Raw genomic sequence first — 21,805 nt, forward strand, 5'->3', positions numbered from 1 at the left:
GGCTTCTCCGTCTATGGGATTTCCCAGGCGATAATACTGGAGTGGGTATTTCCCTGAAGAAGGAAATGGCAACTACATCTAGAAATGCTAAGTTAACTTTAGAAAGACAGACTAGTCTCCTTTGGTCACTATGTCATTAAGGTCACACTATTTATGATGCAAATATTCATTCTCCTTGAGTGCATGCATGCTAAATCACTTCAGTTGTGTCTGACTCTATGGATCATAGACCACCAGGTTCCTCTCTTAATGGGAGTCTCCAGGCAAGAAGACTAAGGTGGGTTGCCATGCCCTCCTCCATGGGATCTTCCTGACCTAGGAATCAAACCCATGTCTCCTGCATTGGCAGGCAGATTCTTTACCATTGAGAGAGCTGGGAAACATTGGTTCACCTAGTGGGGTACTTTTGGATGAGTTTTAAAACTGACTATAGTCAAAGTCCATCCCTGCAGAGAGATCGTCATCCAATCTTACATTTTCTGTTACTTGTTTACTCTGTAGGTCTGCTGGCAAATGACCAAACTGACTAGCATATTTGCTAAGAAAACTTGAGGGTAAAGAGGAAATGATTCTATTGGGTTGGCCAAAATGTTCATTCAAGTTATTCCATAAGATGTTAGAAAAGAGTACAGATTCTGAGAGCTGGAGGTAGATATTATAAAGAGTGTGTAGGACAGGAATAGTAGAATAAGGTCCAACTATTGGGAACATAGCTGAAATTCTTGAAATACATAAATATATTCCAACACATAAAAAGCTACTTGCTAATTTTGATGGCATAGAAAGAATTTTAGTGAATATCCTAATATCCACATTTTTGATTACTTGACTGTTAAATGTTTCTAATAAAGAAAAGCAAAGGAAGCATTCCAAATGAAGTATCAACCTATAGTGGAACTTCCGTAGGATATACCATACTTTGCACACATCTACTCCCCAAAACCACCCCCATTCCCACACACAACCACACATATGTATGTATATGTGTGTATATATATAACTATAATATCAAACCTACATACTAAAACCTAATATAAATAAAGGGCTGACAATTCATTCACTGAAAGGCTGAGGAAGGAGATGAATGGAATAGATATCCTACTACTAAACCCTCAGTCCAATGTGAACTTAGTATGGTTTTTGAAAATATGCACAAACTTACCACAAAGACCAATTTTGCACATTTTTCTAAACTCTGTGTGTGTGTGTGCTCCTTTACTCAATAATAACATTGTTAATGATGAAATGAACCATCCTTTCTACATGTAAACTCAGAATGCTAAAATTATATTTATTACTATAAGGTCTGGGCTGTAAATTTCTGTGTGAAAAGCCCTAATGTTGGTGGTCTGAAAAGTATGCCACAGAGACATAGGAACACCTTTTGCTTCTCTCACTTAAATTATAGGGAAAAACAGCAGTATTCCTTTGTCCAAAGGCTTATTCTCTGATCTTGACCTGGAGATAATTTTAGTTTAAAGGTGAGGTGTTGTTTTCAAGATACTTGAAAAGACAGGTCTTTGAGGAAAAGAAAAATATTTTGCTTCCAAACTATTACTTATATTCTTCCTCTGATCAAAGATCCACTTTCAATAGTTTGATACTATTCCTTGACTCTTCAGATGCTATGAAGGATAAGAATATTTTAGACTTGGTCATCTTTGTTGTTTTAAATTTTGCTTGGAAAATAAATTTTAACACAATAGTAATATGTATTCATTCTTTTATCTAAGATTTTGACTCAATAAACAGTTATGGTTGTCACAATTAAGACTTAATTCTGCTGTTTCTTGGCTCATTAGGGCTACAAAACATTTTGTCAGTCTTCCACATATTTGTTAAAAAGCCACTACGTCTTCTCTATCATCATGTCCTTAGGGAAAGTTGAAAATTCTAAATTATAGCATAAATAAAACCATAACACTTCTCTACAATTGTAAGTTGACTCTTACAAGAGCTGTTGCAATTTTGAATATCTTGCCTGAGCTTAAAGCTTTCAAACATTCCACTGAGTGTAATGTATTTTGGTATGGTACTCATAAGAGATGCATTAAGTCAGTGATAATACAACTCTCTATTAGTGTAGTTAATGTTTTCATTAAAGACAATAAATCCTGCATTGTGACTTTGGTCTGCTTTGTATTTTTTTCCAAAATGCTATTACATTTTTTTAATGATCTTCTGAAGAAGACATTTAAAAAAAATACATGTTCTTAGTAGAAGATTGAAAGTAGTAAATGCTAAAGATGTGAAAATATCTCTTTTAAATGACTTATCTATTGTCACAATTTTAAATTATCCTGTAAAATGAGAATTTTTGGAGGAGCCTAAATATCCAAAAGGCTACCCACTCCAGTATTCTGGCTTGGAGAATTCCGTGGACAGTCCTTGGGGTCACAAAGAGTCAGAGACGACTGAGACACTTTTACTTTCAATTTCAAATACCCAAATGTAATGACTAAAGTGTTACTATCTTAAAATTTAAATAGATTAAAGAGATGCTTCTTGAAAATACCTCATAACTTGTAGTAGAGGAAAAGGGATATTTTGTATTAGGCAGTGTTAGAACATTTAATGATTACTTATTCATGCTTGGCATTGTCAACATGTTAAGAAAACAAAAATTTCAAGCATTTGGAAATAAAGTAAAAGGATGAGTTTGTGCCCTTCCAGTGTCTAACTGGCACTTGCTACATGGGTCTAATAGTTTCATTTGAAGGCTATTTATCTCTTTAGGAGTATGCACGTTTCTTTGACTTACTGTTTACTATTGGATAAGATGTTTTACAACTCTTTAAAAGTTGACATTAACTTTCATAAAAATTAGAAAAGGAAATGACAACCCACTCCAGTACTCTTGCCATGGAAAATCCCATGGACGGAGGAGCCTGGTAGGCTACAATCCATGGGGTCGCAAAGAGTCGGCCACGACTGAAAAACTTCACTTTCACTTTCATAAAAAATATAGTAATGCAAAGGATCTTCATACAATAGGACATCAACTGGATTTTGTCCCATAGACATGCAAATGATTTATGCCCAATGAAAAGATAATTCCAAAGTTGTAGTTTTATTATGGTCAAACAGTAGCCAGCTTTGAATATAAGCATCGATCTTGTTCTGATGTCTATAAATAAGTTTATTTCTCTTACACTCTTTCTAACAAGCATTTCCTTCTAGCTGACTACCTCATTAATGTTTTAAGTAAACCTTTGATACAGACTTACATTTTTTAAGGGAATCGTGTTGTTTAACTTTTGAAAGTCATATTTTAACAGAGTTTTGTTCATCGGACTTCCTCTTCTCTCTTTAAATTATATATGCTGTCCTGTCTTAGGCACTCAGTCAAGTTCTACTCTTTGCAACCCCATAGACTGTAGTCCGCCAGACTCCTCTGTCCATGGGGATTCTCCACGCAAGAATATTGAAGGGTTGTCATGCCCTTCTCCAGGGGATATTCCCAACCCAGGGATTGAACCCAGGTCTCCTACATTGCAGACAGATTCTTTACCAGCTGGGATAGCAGGGAAGTGCTTAAACTATATTTAAGGGGGTTTAAATTGCGTAAAATCTGCCACATGTTTCTATAATGCTGTTTAATAATTCTTTCTAATTATTTATTGGCTTAAGTTAATTTTTAAACTTTTTCCTCTTGGGCTTACCTCTGAAATATTGGCTCTCACTAGTTGTCTCTACTTTAGAATTAAAAACCTAAATTGGGCTTTTAATCAAATTTGTCACGTTCCTTCTATATATTTTTATTTTTAGGCATATTTAGAAGTGTTTTGGGCAGGAATCCCTTAGAAGAAATGGAGTAGCCATTATGGTCAAAAAAAGAGATGGAAATGCAGTACTTGGATGCAATCTCAAAAATGACAGAATGATCTCTGTTTGTTTCCAAGGCAAACCAGTCAATATCACGGTAATCCAAGCCTATGCCCCGGCCAGTAACACTGAAGAAGCTGAAGTTGAATGGTTCTATTAATACCTACAAGACCTTTTAGAAATAATACAAAAAAAAAAAAAAAAAGATGTCCTTTTCATTATAGGGGACTGGAAAGCAAAAGTAGGAAGTCAAGAAACACCTGGAGGAACAGGCAAATTTGGCCTTGGAGTACAGAATGAAGCAGGGCAAACTCTAATAGAGTTTTCCCAATAGAATGCACTATTCATAGCAAACACTGTCTTCCAACAGCACAAGAGAAGACTCTACACATGGACATCACCAGATGGTCAATACTGAAATCAGACTGATTATATTCTTTGCAGCCAAAGATAGAAAAGCTCTATACAGTCAGCAAAAATAAGACCGGGAGCTGACTGTGGCTCAGATCATGAACGGCTTATAGCCAAATTCAGACTTAAATTGAAGAAAAGTATGGAAAACCACTAGACCATTCAGGTATGACCTAAATCAAATCTCTTATGATTATACAGTGGAAGTGAGAAATAGATTTAAAGGACTAGATCTGATAGACAGAAAGCCTGATGAACTATGGACAGAGGTTTGTAACATTGTACAGAAGACAGGGATCAAGACCATCCCCAAGGGAAAAAAATGCAAAATGACTGTCTGAGGAGGCCTTACAAATAGCTGTGAAAAGAAGAGAAGCGAAAAGCAAAGGAGAAAAGGAAAGAAATTCCCATTTGAAGGCAGAATTCCAAACAAAAACAAGGAGAGATAAGAAAGCCTTCCTCAGCGATCAATGCAAAGAAATAGAGGAAAACAACGGAATGGGAAAGACTAGATAGACATCTCTTCAGGAAAATTAGAGATACCAAAGGAACATTTCATGCAAAGATGGGCTCGATAAAGGACAGAAATGGTATGGATCGAACAGAAGCATTAGATATTAGGAAGAGGTGGCAAGAATACACAGAAAAACTGTACAAAAAAGATTTTCAGGATGCAGATAGTCACGATGGTGTGATCACTCACCTAGAGCCAGACATCCTGGAATGTGAAGTCAAGTGGGCCTTAGGAAGCATCACTACTAATAAAGCTAGTGGAGGTGATGGAATTCCAGTTGAGCTATTTCAAATCCTGAAAGATGATGTTGTGAAAGTGCTGCACTCAATATGCCAACAAATTTGGAAGACTCAGCAGTGGCCACAGGACTAGAAAAGGTCAGTTTTCATTCCAATCCCAAAGAAAGGCATTCGCAAAGAATGCTCAAACTACAACACAATTGCACTCATTTCACACACTAGTAAAGTAATGCTCCAAATTCTCCAAGCCTGGTTTCAGCAATACGTGAACTGTGAACTTCCAGATGTTTAAGCTGGTTTTAGAAAAGGCAGAGGAACCAGAGATCAAATTGCCAACATCCGCTGGATCATTGAAAAAGCAAGAGAGTTCCAGAAAAACATCTATTTCTGGTTTATTGATTATGCCAAAGCCTTTGACTGTGTGGATCACAATAAACAGTGGAAAATTCTGAAAGAGATGGGCATACCAGACCACCTGACCTGTCTCTTGAGAAATCTATAGGCAGATCAGGAAGCAGCAGTTAGAACTGGATATGGAACAACAGACTGGTTCCAAATAGGAAAAGGAGTACGTCAAGGCTATATATTGTCACCCTGCTTATTTAACTTATATGCAGAGTACATTATGAGAAATGCTGGAATGGAAGAAGCACAAGCTGGAAATAGATGGGGAAACAGTGGAAACAGTGTCAGATTTTAATTTTCTGGGCTCCAAAATCACTGCAGATGGTGACTGAAGCCATGAAACTAAAAGACGCTTACTCCTTGGAAGGAAAGTTATGACCAACCTAACAGCATATTAAAAAGCAGAGACATTACTTTGCCAACAAAGGTCCGTCTAGTCAAGGCTATGTTTTTTCCAGTGGTCATGTATGGATGTGGGAGTTGGAGTATAAAGAAAGCTGAGCACCGAAGAATTGATGCTTTTGAGCTGTTTTGTTGGAGAAGACTCTTGAGAGTCCCTTGGACTGCCAGGAGATCCAACCAGTCCATCCTAAAGGAGATCAGTCCTGGGTGTTCATTGGAAGGACTGGTGCTGAAGCTGAAACTCCAATACTTTGGCCACCTGATGCAAAGAGTTGACTCGTTGGAAAAGACCCGGGTGCTGGGAGGGATTGAGGGCAGGAAGGGAAGGGGATGACAGAGGATGAGATGGCTGGATGGCATTACCGACTTGATGGTCATGAGTTTGGGTAAACTCCAGGAGTTGGTGATAGACAGGGAGGCCTGGTGTGCTGTGATTCATGGGGTCACAGAGTCGGACACAACTGAATGACTAAACTGAACTGAGAAGTGCTTAGGGCTTCCCAGGTGGTGCTAGGAGTAAAGAATTAATTGGTGTGACTGGAGTGACAAGAGAGCAAAATGGAGAGCTGGGGAGATACTTAATTCAGGTAGAGACCTAAACAAACAGGAAATAACCATACACTTGTTAGCATATTCATGGGCAATTTGATCATATGCATCATATGCAATATCCATCCCTAATCACTGATGCCTTTTCTAAGTTGTTGAAGTCCTTCAGTGCATATATTCTTTCATTAATGAGTATTATAGACTGAGATATAACCATTCTCACACATAGCTATTCCCTCACCATTACATATATATTGATTTAATTAGTTGAACTTATCAGTCAATATTTTTTCATTAAAGCATATCGCAACTTGCTATATCCTGCTTACAGTGATAATTTTAAAAAGTAAATTACTGTATATGAAAGTGAATTCTCAAAGATAACTATGAAAAATTGGATTCAGCAAATCTAGTTCAGGTTCCATATGCAGGCATGCTAAGTTGCTTCAGTCATGTCTGACTATTTGCGACCCTATGAACTGCAGCAGGTCAGTCGCCTCTGTCCACGGGATTCTCCAGGCAAGAATTCTGTAGTGGGTTGCCACGCCCTCCTCCAGGGGATCTTCCCTCCTCAGGGATGGAACCTGAGTCTCTTAACTCTCCAGCACTGTAGGCAGATTCTTTACTGCTAAGCCACCAGGGAATCTGTATTTAAATAAGTACTGTGCATAATTACAGTTACTCTTGGTACCTCAAAAATTTGGCTGGCTTCCCAAACTTCGGTTTTGAACTGCCGCTATCATTTACTGAATTACCTAATCATCACTACTACTAAGGGAACAGTGTTCCATTGGCTCATAAACCATGTGAGAAGGAGGTTATGAGTTGCTTCTGTTAAGAGTGAGTATTCTCAAGTTAAGAATGGTAAGATTTTTAGACCACAATTTCGGACAAGGGCAAATTTTGCAGTCCTACTGGCAAGCTGATTTTGTATTCATGTATCTGCTGTTCACAATGAGCCAGAATCATGAATAGAGAATGGTTATAGTTACATTCTGGGCTTCCCAGGTGATGGTACTGATAAAGAGCCTGCCTGCCAATGCAGGAGACAGATGCTGGTTCAGTTCTTCAGTTGGGAAGATCCCCTAGAAGAGGGCATGGCAACCCACTCCAGTATTCTTGCCTGGAGAATCCCATGGATAGAGGAGCATGGTAGTTCACAGTGTTGGAAAGAATCAGATGCAACTGAAGTGACTTAGCATGCATACATGCATAGTTACATTCTAGTATTAAATATCCAGAAATTCAAGCCACATGGGAAGTCAGTTTCAGTTGCACAACCCAAACTAGTTTTGTGGTCAGGTTAAATGAGAGAAAGATTATTTAAGACTGGGAATGGGCAACTGATTTACTGAGTATTAAAACCAATAGGTGACTCTCGATCCTAGAGCAAAGACTGCTTATCTTCTTTCCTGGATTTAAGCAAACATAACATGAGGTTGGAGAGACCTAATTAACTTGCTCTATTCTCGCCAATAAAGTAGGGATCTCTGCATCTAGAGAATTGTCATGCAAATCTACTTTTACTGGCAGATGCTCAGAGTTAAGGCTGATGATTTGGCATTCTCTCCGAATCTCCAACTCTATTTGTAAACTCTCAATAGTTTAAATTTTGCACAGGCCAGTGTTTAGCAGAAAACACTCATTTTTAGGAAGCAGAGCAATAATATAATGCCTAGTCAATAAGGCATAATATCTCCTGTGAGCTCTTTTTCTATATGACATATATATAATTCTCTATAGTCAGCCTCTTTGAACACATCAGACATATTTCCATTATATGGATAGTTATATCAAGCCATAAAACAATTTTTTAATAGAATCATTAATAAAGGTGGAAGTGTGAGAAAACATTTGACCAGGAGACTGAGAGCTACCATAAGAGCCTGTAACAGATTAGTTTTAGTTATCTTTGAGTTCAATATTCTAAGATTTTGAGATTTAGGAATAAATTGTTTTCTTCATATACTTAAATCTTGTTTTCTTCTTGATCAGTTACTCAGTCATGTATGACTCTTTGTGACAACATGGACTGTAGCATGCCAGGCTTCCCTGTACTTCACTATCTCCCAGAGTGCTCACATTAATGTCTATGAGTCAGTGATGCCATCCAACCATCCCATCTTCTGTTGCCCCTTCTTCTCGTCCTCAATCTTTCCCAAGATTAGGTTCTTTCCCAAAGAGTCAGTTCTTCCCATCCAAAGTATTTGGCCAAAGGTGGCCAAAGTATTGAAGCTTCAGCTTCAGCATCAGTCCTTTCAATGAATATTCAGGGTTGATATATATTACGACTGACCGATTTGATCATCTTGCTGTGCAAGGGGCTCTTAATAGTCTTCTCCAGCACCACAATTCAAAAGCATCAAATCTTCAGCTCTCAGCTTTCTTTATGGTCCAACTCTAACATACCTATATAACTACTGGAAAAACCATAGCTTGCAATACACAGACCTTTGTCAGCAAAGTGATATCTCTGCTTCTTAATATGCTCTCTATGTTTATCAGAGCTTTTCTTCCAAGGATTAAGAGTCTTTTAATTCTGTGACTGCAGTCATGGTCTGCAGTGATTTTGGAGTCTAAGAAGGTGAGGTCTGTTACTGTTTCAATTGTTTCCTCATCGATTTGCTAGGAAGTGATAGGACTGGATACCATGATCTTCCTTTTTTGAATGTTGAGTTTTAAGCCAGTTTTTTCACTCTCCTCTTTCACTTTCATCAAGAGGCTCTTTAGTTCTTCTTCACTTTCTGCCATAAGGTTGGTTTCATCTGCATATATGATATTATTGATTTACCTCCCAGCAATCTTAATTCCAGCTTGTGTTTCATCCAGCCCAGCATTTCACATGAAGTACTTTACATATAAACTAAATAAACAAGGTGACAGTCTAAAGCTTTGACGTCCTCCTTTCCCAATTTGAAACCAGTCTGTTGTTCCACGTCCTGTACTAACTGTTCCTTCTTAAGCTGCATACAGACTTCTCAGGAGGCAGGTCAGGTGGTCTGGTATGCCTTTCTCTTTAAGAATTGTCCAGAGTTTGTTGCAATCAACATACTTAAAGGCTTTGGCATAGTCAATAAAGTAGAAGTAGATGTTTTTCTGGAACTCTCTTACTTTTTTGATGATCCAACGGATGTTGACAATTTGATCTCTGGTTCCTCTGCCTTTTCTAAATCCAGCCTGAACATCTGGAAATCCTCAGTTCATGTACCATTGAATCTTTGCTTGGAGAATTTTAGCATTACTTTGCTAGCGTGTGAGATGAGTGCAATTGTGCAGTAGTATGAACATTCTTTTGCATTGCCCTTCTCTGGGACTGGAGTGAAAACTGACCTTTTTTCTGTCCTGTGGCCACTGCTGAGTTTTCCAAATCTGATGGCATATTGAATGCAGCATTTGCCTGGCATCATCTTTTAGGATTTGAAATAACTAAACTGGAATTCCAACACCTCCACTATGTTTGTTTATAGTGATGCTTCCTAAGGCCCACTTGACTTCCCATTCCAGGATGTCTGACTCTAGGTGAATGATCACACTCTCGTAGTTATCTGGGTCATGAAGATCTTTTCTGCATAGCTCTTCTGTGTATTCTTGCCACCTCTTCTTAATATCTTCTGCTTCTGTTAGGTCTACATTGCTTCTATTCTTTATTGTGCCCATCTTTGCATGAAATGTTCCCTTGGTATCTCTAATTTTCTTAAATAGATCTCTAGTCTTTCCCATTCTATTATTTTCCTCAATTTCTTCGCATTGATCATTGAGGAAGGTTTTTTTAAATCTCTTCTTTCTATTCTTTGGAACTCTGCATTCAGATGGATATAGCTTTCCTTTTCTCATTGCTTTTCACTTCCCTTCTTTTTTCAGCTGTTTGTAAGGCCTCCTCAGACAACCATTTTGTCTTTTTGCATTTCTTTTTCTTGTGGGTGGTCTTGATCACTGCGTCCTGTACAATGTCACAAATTTCTGTCCATTGTTCTTCAGGCACTCTGTCTATCAGATCTAATCCCTTGAATGTATTTGTTATTTCTACTGTATAACTGTAAGGGATTTGATTTAGGTTATACCTGAATGGTCTAACGGTTTTCCCTACTTTCTTCAATTTAAATCTCAAATTTGCTGTAAGGAGTTCATGAACTGAGCCCAGTCAGGTCCAGTCTTATTTTTGCTGACTGTATAGAGCTTCTCCATCTTTGGCTACAAAAAAATATAATCAATCTGATTTCATTATTGACCATGTGTGGAGTTGATGTCCATGTGTGGAGTTGTCTCTTGTCTTGTTGGATGCAGGTGTTTGCTATGACCAGTGCCTTCTCTTGGCAAAACTCTGTTAGCCTTTGCCCTGCTTCAATTTGTACATCATGGCCAAACTTGCCTGTTATTCCAGGTATCTCTTGGCTTCCTACTTTTGCATTCCAGTCACCTATGATGAAAAGAACATCTTTTTTTTTTTTTTTTTTTTTGGTGTTTGTTCTAAAAGGCTTGTAGGTCATCATAAAAACGTTCAACTTCAGCTTCTTCAGCATTAGTGGTTGGGGTATAGAGGTGCATTACTGTGACATTGAGTGATTTGCCTTGGAAATAAACAGAGTTCATTCTGTTATTTTTGAGATTGCACCCAAGTATTGCCATTTTGAACTCTTTTGTTGACTATGAGGGCTACTCCATTTCTTTTAAGGGATTCTTGCCCAGAGTAGTAGATATAATAGTCATCTGAATTAAATTTGCCCATTCCAGTCCATTTTAGTTCACTGATTCCTATAATGTCAATGTTCACCCTTGTCCTCTCCTGTTTGAGCACTTCCAATTTACCTTGATTTATGGACCTAATTGATTTGATCTCCTTGCAGCCCAAGGACTCTCAAGAGTCTTCTTCAACACCACAGTTCAAAAGCATCAGTTCTTCAGGACTCAGCTTTCTTTATAGTCCAACTCTCACATCCATACATGACTACTAGAAAAAACATAGCTTTGACTATACAAACCTTTGTTGGCAAAGTAATGTCTCTGCTTTTTAATATGCTGTCTAGGTTAGTCATAGCTTTTCTTCCAAGGAGAAAGCGGTTTGTAATTTCATGGCTGCAGTCACCTTCTGCAGTGATTTTAGAGCCCAAGAAAATAAAGTCTCCCACTGCTTCCATTCCCCCCCCCCCATCTTTTCAAGTCCTGAATATTCATTGGAAGGACTGATGTTGAAGCTGAAGCTCCAATACTTTGTTCACCTGATGCAAAGAATGGACTCATTGGAAAAGACTCTGAGGCTGGGAAAGACTCAAGGCAGGAGGAGAATGGGAGGACAGAGGATGACATGTTGGATGGCATGATCGACTCGATGGAGATGAGTTTGAGCTCCAAGAGTTGGTGACAGACAGGGAAGCCTGTCATGTTGCAGTCCATGGGGTTGCAAAGTCTGACACGACTGAGACCTAACATTCTAGGTTCCTATGCAATATTGTTCTTTTTTTTTTTTTTTTTTTTCATTTATTTTTATTAGTTGGAGGCTAATTACTTTACAATATTGTAGTGGTTTTTGTCATACATTGACATGAATCAGCCATGGATTTACGAGTATTCCCCATCCCGATCCCCCCTCCCACCTCCCTCTCCACCCAATTCCTCTGGGTCTTCCCAGTGCACCAGGCCCGAGCACTTGTCTCATGCATCCAGCCTGGGCTGGTGATCTGTTTCACCATAGATAATATACATGTTTTGATGCTGTTCTCTCACAGAACAGAATTTTGGACTCTGTGGGAGAAGACAAGGGTGGGATGTTGTGAGAGAACAGCAATATTGTTCTTTAAAGCATTGGATTTTACTTACATCACCAGTCACATCCACAACTGGTTGTTGTTGCTTTGGCTCCATCTCTTCATTCTTTCTTTCATTCTCTTTCATTCATTCTCTACTCTTCTCCAGTAGCATGCTAGGTATCTACCTACCTGGGGAGTTCATCTTTCAGTGTCATATCTTTTTGCCTTTTCAAACTGTTCAAGGCAAGAACACTGAAGTGGCTTGCCATTCCCTTCTCCAGTGTAACACGTTTTGTCAGGACTATCCACCATGACCAGTCTGTCTTAGGTGCCCTACCTGGAGTGGCTCACAGTTCCATTGAGTTAGACAAGGCTGTGATCCATATACTCACTTTGGTTAGTTTTCTGTTCTTGTTGTTTTCATTTTATCTGCCCTAGGGTGACGGAGTAGAAGGACGTGTGCTCATCTTCTGTGAGAACTCTAAAACTACAACTCGCTGCTGAACAACTGTCAACTGGAGAATGTTGGATCTCACCAAAAATAGATACCTCACATCCAAGGGCAAAGGAGAAACCCAAGCAAGATGGTAGGAGGGGAAAAATCACATTTAGAATTAAAACCCCTTACCCGGCAGAGACACTTAGAGGTTTCAAGCAAAGCTTGTGTGCACCAGGACCCAGAGACCTCACAGAGTCTGAGCCAGAACTGTGTTTGAGTGTCTCCGGTGAAAGTAGGGATCAGCAATGGCCTGCCACAGGGGAAGGGGCTCTGGGTGCAGCAGACCTGGGTATGGCATAAGCCCTCTTGGAGGAGGTCCCCATTAACCCCACCATAGAGTTGCCAGAATGTACAAAGGACTAGGGAAACAGACTCTTGCAGGGCACACATAGAACCTTGTGTGCAACAGGACCCAGGAGAAAGGAGCAGTGACCCCACAAGAGACTGACTCAGACATGTCTGTGAGTGTCCCGGAGTCTCTGGCAGAGGTATAAGTCAACCGTGGCCTGCTGCAGGGTCGGGGCACTGAGTGCAGCAGTTCATGCACAGGACCCATTGAAAGAGGTCCATTATCTTCATTACCCCCACCATAGTTTAGCCTCAGGTCAAACAACAAGGAAGGAACACAGCCCTGCCCATAAACAGAAAATTGGATTAAAGATTTACTAAGCATGGCCCCACTCATCAAAAGAGGACCCAATTTCCCCCTCAGTCAGTCCTTCCCATCAGGAAACTTCCACCAGTCTCTTATCCTTACATATCAGAGGGCAGACAGAATGAAAACCACAATCACAGAAAACTAACCAAACTGATCACATGGACCAGAGCATTTTTGAATTCAATCAAACTATAAGCCATGCTGTGTAGGGTTATCCAAGACAGACAGATTATGGTGGAGTGTTGTGACAAAATGTAGTCCACTGAAGAAGGGAATGGAAAACTACTTCAGTATTCTTGCCTTGAGAACGCCATGAACAGCATGAAAAGGTCAAAAGATAGGACTCTGAAAGATGAACTCCCCAGGTCGGTAGGTGCCCAATATAATACTGGAGATCAGTGCAGAAATAACTCCAGAAAGAATGAAGAGACAGAGCCAAAGCTAAAAACAACACCCAGCTGTGGATGTCACTGGTAATGGAAGTCAAGTCTGATACTGTAAAGAGCAATATTGCATAGGAACTTGGAATGTTACGTCCATGAATCAGGAGTGGTAAAAATGAGATGGCAGGAGTGGACATCAACATTTTAGGAATCAGTGAACTAAAAGGAACTGGAATGGGTGAATTTAAATCCGATGACCATTATATCTACTACTGCAGGCAAGACTCCATTAGAAGAAATGGAGTAGCCGTCATAATCAACAAAAGAGTCTGAAATGCAGTACTTGAATGCAATCTCAAAAACGACAGAATGCTCTCTGTTCGTTTCCAAGGCAAACCATTCAATATCACAGTAATCCTAGTTTATGCTACGAACAGTAATGCTGAAGAAGCTGAAGTTGAACAGTTCTATCAAGACCTACAAGATCTTCTAAACTAACACCCAAAAGAGATGTCCTTTTCATTACAGGGGACTAGAATGCAAAAGTAGGAAGTCAAGAGATACCTCACGTAACAGGCAAATTTGGCCTTGGAGTAAAAAACAAAGCAGGGCAAAGGCTAACAGATTTTGCCAATAGAGCCCACTGGCTGTAGCAAACACCTCTTCCAACAAAACAAGAGAAGACTTTACAAATTGACATCACCAGATGATCAATATCGATTTCAGATTGATTGTATTCTTTGCAACCAAAGATGGAGAAGCTCTATACCATCAACAAAAACAAGATCAGGAGCTGACTGGCTCAAATCATGAACTCCTTATTGCCAAATTAGACTTAAATTGAAGAAAGTAGGGAAAACCACTAGACCATTAATGTATGACCTAAATCAAATCCCTTACGATTATACAATGGAAGTGACCAATAGAATCCCGGGATTACATATGACAGACAGAGTGATTGAAGAACTATGGACGGAGGTTTTAGACATTGTACAAGAGGCAGTGATCAAGACCATCCCAAAGAAAAATAAATGCAAAAAGGCCAAATGGTTGTCTGTGGAAGCCTTACAAATAGCTGACAAAAGAGACATTCGGCAAAGGAGTAAAGGACAGGTATACCCATTTGAATGCAGAGTTCTAAAGTATAGCCGGGGGGATAAGAAAGCTTTCCTCAGTGATCAATGCAAAGAAATAGCAGAAAATAATAGAATGGGAAAGACTAGAGATCTCTTCAAGAAAATTAGAGATACCAAGGGAACATTTCATGCACATTGAGCACAAAAAAGTACAGAAATGGTATGGACCTCACAGAAGCAGAAGATATTAAAAAAAAGTGGCAAGAATACACAGAAGAACTACAAATAATAATAATAATAATTCTTTATGACCCAGATAACCACGATGGTGTGATCCCTCACCTAGAGCCAGACATCCTGGAATGTGAAGTCAAGTGTGCCTTAGGAAACATCACTATGAACAAAGCCAGTGGAAGTGATGGAATTACAGTTGAGGTATTTCAAATTCTAAAAGATGATGCTGTGTAAATGCTGCACTCAATATGCCATCAAATTTGGAACTCAGCAGTGGCTGTGGGACTGGGAAAGGTCAGTCTTCATTCCAATCCCAAAGAAAAGCAATGCCAAGGAACCTTCAAACTACCACACAATTGCACTCATCTCACATGCTAGCAAAGCAATGCTCAAAATTCTCCTACCCAGGCTTCAACAGTATGTGAACCGTAAGTTTCCAGATATTCAAGCTGGATATAGAAAAGGCAGAGGAACCAGAGATCAACCTGCTAACATTTGTTGGATCATCAGAAAAGTAAGAGAGTTCCTGAAAAATATCTACTTCTGCTTTATTGACTCCACCAAAGTCTTTGACTGTGTGGATCACCACAAACTGGAAAATTCTGAAAGAGAAGGGGATACCAGACCACCTGACCTGCCTCTTGAGAAATCTGTATGCAGGTCAAGAAGCAACTTTTAGAACTGGACATGGAACAACAGGCTGGTTCCAAATTGAGAAAGGAGTATGTCAAGGCTCTATAATTGTCACCCTGCTTCTTTAATTTATATGCAGAGTACATCATGAGAAACGCCAGGATGAATGTAGCACAAGCTGGAATCAAAATTGCCCGTAGAAACATCAATAACCTCAGATATGCAGAGGACACCACCTTTATGGCAGAAAGTGAAGAAGAACTAAAGATCCTGTTGAAGAAACTGAAAAAGGAGAGTGAAATAGTTCGCTTAAAACTCAACATTCAGAAAACTAAGATCATGGCATCTGTTCCCATCACTTCATGGCAAATAGATGGGGAAACAGTGGAAATAGTGACAGACATTATTTTGTGGGCTCAAAAATCCCTGCAGATGGTGACTGCAGCCATGAAACTGAAAGATGGATGCTCCTTGGAGGAAAAGTTATGACCTCCTAGACAGCATATTAGAAAGCAGACACTACTTTTGCCAACAAAGGTCCACCTACTCCAAGCTATGTTTTTCCAGTAGTCATGTATGGATGTGAGAGTTGGAGTATAAAGAAAGCTGAGTGCCAAAGAATTGATGCTTTTGAACTGTGGTGTTAGAGAAGACTCTTGAGAGTTTCTTTGACTGCAAAGACATCCAACCAGTCCATCCTAAAGGAAATCAGTCTTGGGTGTTCATTGGAAGGACTGATGCTGAAGCTGAAACTCCAATACTTTGCCTACCTGATGCAAAGAATGGACTCATCTGAAAAGACCCTAATTCTGGGAAAGATTGAAGGTGGGAGGAGAAGGGGTCGGCATAGGATGAGATGGTTGGATGGCATCACTGACTCAATGGACATGAGTTTGAGTAAGCTCCAGGAGTTGGTGCTGGCCAGGGAGATCTGGCATGCGTCAGTCCATGGGGTCGAAAGTCAGACATGACTGAGTGATTGAACTGAACTGAACTGACGGATAAGAGCCAGAGGCCTGTGAAATCTTCCTGGTAGGAGGGACTTGCTGTGGGTGAAGCTGGGTCTTGCTCTGATTTGCAAGACCAAGCTCAGTTCAGTTCAGTTCAGTTGCTCAGTCATGTCCGACTCTTTGCGACCCCATGAATCGCAGCACGCCAGGCCTCCCTGTCCATCACCAACTCCCGGAGTTCACTCAAACTCATGCCCATCGCGTCAGTGATGCCATGTAGCCATCTCATCCTCTGTCTTCCCCTTCTCCTCCTGCCCCCAATCTCTCCCAGCATCAGGGTCTTTTCCAATGAGTCAACTATTTGCATGAGGTGGCCAAAGTACTGGAGTTTCAGCTTCAGCATCAGTCCTTCCAATGAACACCCAGGACTGATCTCCTTTAGGATGGACTAAGCTCAGTAAATCTTTAACCCAATTTTCTGTTGATGGGTGGGACTGTTCCCTCCCTGTTGTTTGGCTTGAGGCCAAACTATGGTAGGGGTAATGGTGGTAATCCCAGCATAGGTGTATTCAGTGCCCCTGACCCCATGGTAGGCACTGTCAACCCACACCTCCACCAGAGATTCATGGACACTCACAGGCAAGTCTGGGTCAATCTCTTGTGGGAGTCACTGCTCCATTCTCTTGGGTCCTGGTATGCACAAGGTTTTGTTTGTGCCCTCCAAAAGTCTGTTTCCCCAGTCCTGTGGATGTCCTGTAATCAAATCCCACTGGCCTCCAAAGTCAAATTCCCTAAGGGTTCTGTCCCTTTGCCAGATCCCCAGGTTGGGAATTCTGTTGTGGGTCCTAGAACTTTTGTAATAATGCAAGAACTTCTTTGTTATAATTGTTCTCCAGTTTTTGGGTCTTCTACTCAGTGGCTCCCTGGTGGGGTTAATGGTGACCTCCTCCAAGAGGACTTATGCCACAAACTGTGCCTCCCAGGTCTGCTGCATCCAGAGCCCCTGTCCCTGTGGCAGACCACTGTTGACCCATACCTCCACATGAGACACAAACACTGAAAGGCACTTCTGGCTCAGTCTCTTGTGTGGTCCCTGTTCTCAGCTGAACTATTTTCTTTTTTATTACTTTGGCCCTGGAGACCAAAACATCTGCTTTAGTTCCTATCGATTGTTTTGCTTTCTTTCTATTTGCTTCATTGCATTCTTGATTTGATTTCTTTTGTCTGTGGGTATATTCTGCGCTGATCTTTTATTTCTCAGAAATAGTTAAGTGAGTGACAACTGTCAAAGGAAGAAGATAGTGTATACCTATTTCCTGTTTCAGAGTTTACCACCAACTGTTCTCCCACTGCATTGAACAGTCAAATTATTCATTATGACTTCTCAGTGAGTATTGACAATCAGTTTTCAGGAAAATAATGGTCTTGCTCAAGGTCTCTTGTTTGTGTTGAACAGCAAATCTTGACTTAGTTTTCACAACTTACTGTGTCCTCTTCTTGATGACAATATGAGGGTGAATATGTTTTATTTGTTGAAGCTAAAGTTCAAATTTTAATAAAGACAATATATATTGAGTCAAACCTGTCACCCATTCTAGCTCAATATTCTGCTTTTAACAAGAAAATGTTCTGATATGAAGGTCTAAATTTCCCTTATGATCTGACCTGAAATAGTCAGGAATTAATTTAAGTATCAACTTTTAAGCAGGTTTTTGATAAACACAAAATATTAATTCAGTGTAACAATCTAGCAACTAGTGATATACTATGAGGCTCGGTATTATTTAGTATTTAAAGTTATTGACACTGTGCCAATCACAAGTTTAAAGCCAGTCGTTAGTTTTGGATTTTGAGTACTTATTAAATTGCCTCAGTTTTTTTTTCTATGTAAAAATTCTAATCTCACAGGGCTAAATTATACACTGCATATAACATTTAGGATAATTTCTGACACATCCTCATTATAAGATGAAAGCTATTAAGTTGTATATCAAAAAACATGCTAGGTATGTGTTTTTGCTCAGTCATGTCCAACTCTTTTGTACCGCATGAACTGTAGCTCGCCAGGCTCCTCTGTCCATGGGGATTCTCCAGGCAAGAATACTGGAGTGGGTTGCCATGCCCTCCTCCAGGTGATCGTCCTGATCCAGGCATCGAACCTGCACCTACTGCAGCTCCTGCATTGCAGGCAGATTCTTTACTGCTGAGCCACCACGATCTTCTCTCAAATATTAAGAGTTCAAAGAAAAATCATGGGTTTACTTGAATCATTATATGTAGCATCAACAAGGTTGGTTGTCTTAGAGTTTTGCCTGAATCCCATCTTTCTCAAAATGTTCCTTTACCTCTTCCTTCTTCCTCTCTAAGGACTTGTAATTTATATGAATTTTGTTAAAATTTACATGGGAAGCAAGACAGCTTAAATTTCTCAATTAGCCACTTGTCCTCTCTTCAAGTTTCTCCCCTCAATTACACAATTAAGGCTTAACATCAATTTCTCTCTCTCATAGTCATTCCAACTTCCTCCTTTTCATAATCTAAACTATAGCAATTTTTCTCAAGCCTGTAGACTCACTCAGCAAATCAAAAGGTCTGCAATTGGTAAGTTATTTTCTCTGATTCCACAAGTGTGACACATAATGGCCTTAGTTTATCAAGGCACACATATACAATAAGAAATAAAGTGCTATGAGATTTCAGAAGTGAAGTAATTTATTTTAGGTAGAAATGATGGGGGTGGTGGCTCATGCAGTAAATTACATTTGTGCAGCAAAGGACTAACTCAGCAGTTTTGGGTTGTTAGAATTTTGCACATTCCAAAGAAGGGTTTGGCCCTTGACTAGCCTCTAGGAGATAACTGCTAAATCCCTGGGATATCCTGCCTGCTAAGAGTTGTTGTTTACCTGGGAATTTGAATTATGCCAGACTGTTAACCAGCTTTATACTAAAATTGTGGTTTATGGTGAAGGACTTGAGCCACACAGTGTTAGTTTGACCTCAGGAGAGGCTGGCAATTGAGTAGATAGATCAACAACATGAGCACTTCATGCTTAAATGACTAGTCCCACTGGACACCAAGACTTGGTAAACTTCTCTGGTTGGGAATATTATATGCTCTGGGAATATTATATGCTCATGACAGTATGCTGTCAGCATCACTGCTGAGAGAATACAGTGCTATCCATATGAATCCACTGGGAGAGAGTAAATAGAAACAAATATTTTGCCTATCCTGGGCCCTATACTATGTGCCATTTTCTTGGGCTGATTTTGATCAGTACCCTTTCATTCTAACAAACTATACATGAATATAATAGTTTTTCTGATTTCTGTGAGTTTGTATAGTGAATCTCAGACTGAGGGTGGTTTCAGGGAACACTAGTGATAACATTTTACAGTATTTGGATTCTCAGTTGGACTGAATGAATACAATTTCAAAAATGTAGAAACGTGAGGGCAGAGGATGGAAACAGAAAGTAACATGAACAGATGTTATCTGAGATGGAGGAAACTAGAATATTCTAAGAACGTAGAGAACACTGTACCATGTGAAAGCATCAGTGAATAATTCTGTCAATCATTGCATTAAATATCATTATTTTCTAAGCCCATTACCTCAAGAAGAATAGACAGTTAGAGAGAGGTAAGATTCAATGAACTGTTTTTTTCTCTGTCATACTTACATACAGAATCTAAAAGATAAATCAAGACTATAGATATCATGTGATTTTTAAGATGAAATCTACAGTCATAGTTACTGAGTTTAACCCTGAAATTTGATTGGGCAAGTTTCTAACATGATCTATTCTATGTGTTAGTTTCCCAATCTGTCAGTTGAGGTTATTATGATATTAATTTCAAAAAATTATAAAAATTAAATTCTATGTAAAATTTGTGCCTGACATATATATTGTTGTTCAGCCACTCAGTCATGTCTGACTTTGTGACCCCATGAAATCCAGCGTGCCAGGCTTCCTGGTTACACTATCTCCTGGAGTTTGCTCACTCATGTCCATAGAGTTGATGATGTTTTGCTCAAACAGATGTCCAACGAGTTGGCTCTTCATATCAGGTGGCCAGATTATTGAGCTTCAGCTTCAGCACCAGTCCTTCCAATGAATATTGAATAATATATATCCATCATATACTAGCTGACTATTTATGAATGGGACTGCAAATCTAGTATGCAAGATCACCAACATTTTTTTTTTTTTTTGTCTTTTTCACTTCTTTTTAAAATTGAGGTAAAAATTGACATAGAGCAATCTATTAGTTACAGGTGTAAAACATAATGATTTGATATTTTTACACATGGAGAAATGATGACCACCATATATAAGACCATCCCCATGGAAAAGTAATGCAAAAAGGCAAAAATGGTTGCTGGGGAGGCCTTACAAATAGCTGTGAAAAGAAGAGAAGCAAAAAGCAAAGGAGAAAAGAAAAGAAATTCCCATTTGAAGGCAGAGTTCCAAAAAATAGCAAGGAGAGATGAGAAAGCCTTCCTCGGCAATCAATGCAAAGAAATAGAGGAAAACAATAGAATGGGAAAGACTAGAGATCTCTTCAAGAAAATTAGATATACCAAGGGAACATTTCATGCAAAGATGGGCTTCATGCAAAGATAAAGGACAGAAATGATATGAACCTAACAGAAGCAGAAGATATTAAGAAGAAGGGGCAGGAATACACAGAAAAACTGTACAAAAAAAGATCTTCATGACCCAGATAAACACGATGGTGTGATCACTCACCTAGAGCCAGACATCCTGGAATGTGAAGTCAAGTGGGCCTTAGAAACCATCTAGTGGAGGTGATGGAATTCCAGTTGAGCTATTTCAAATCCTGAAAGATGATGCTGTGAAAATGCACTCAATATGCCAACAAATTTGGAAAACTCAGCAGTGGCCACAGGACTGGAAAAGGTCAGTATTCATTCCAATCCCAAAGAAAGGCAATCGGAAAGAATGCTCAAACTACCGCACAATTGCACTCATTTCACACGCTAGTAAAGTAATGCTCAAAATTCTCCAAACCAGACTTCAGCAATACGTGAACTGTGAATTTCCAGATATTCAAGCTGGTTTTAGAAAAGGCAGAGGAACCAGAGATCAAATTGCCAACATTCGCTGGATCATTGAAAAAGCCAGAGAGTTCCAGAAAAACATCTATTTCTGCTTTATTGATTATGCCAAAGCCTTTGACTGTGTGGATCACAATAAACTGTGGAAAATTCTGAAAGAAATGGGAATACCAGACCACCTGACCTGCCTCTTGAGAAAC

The sequence above is a fragment of the Dama dama genome, chromosome 15 (genome assembly GCF_033118175.1).
Source record: "Dama dama isolate Ldn47 chromosome 15, ASM3311817v1, whole genome shotgun sequence".
Classification (NCBI taxonomy): domain Eukaryota; kingdom Metazoa; phylum Chordata; class Mammalia; order Artiodactyla; family Cervidae; genus Dama; species Dama dama.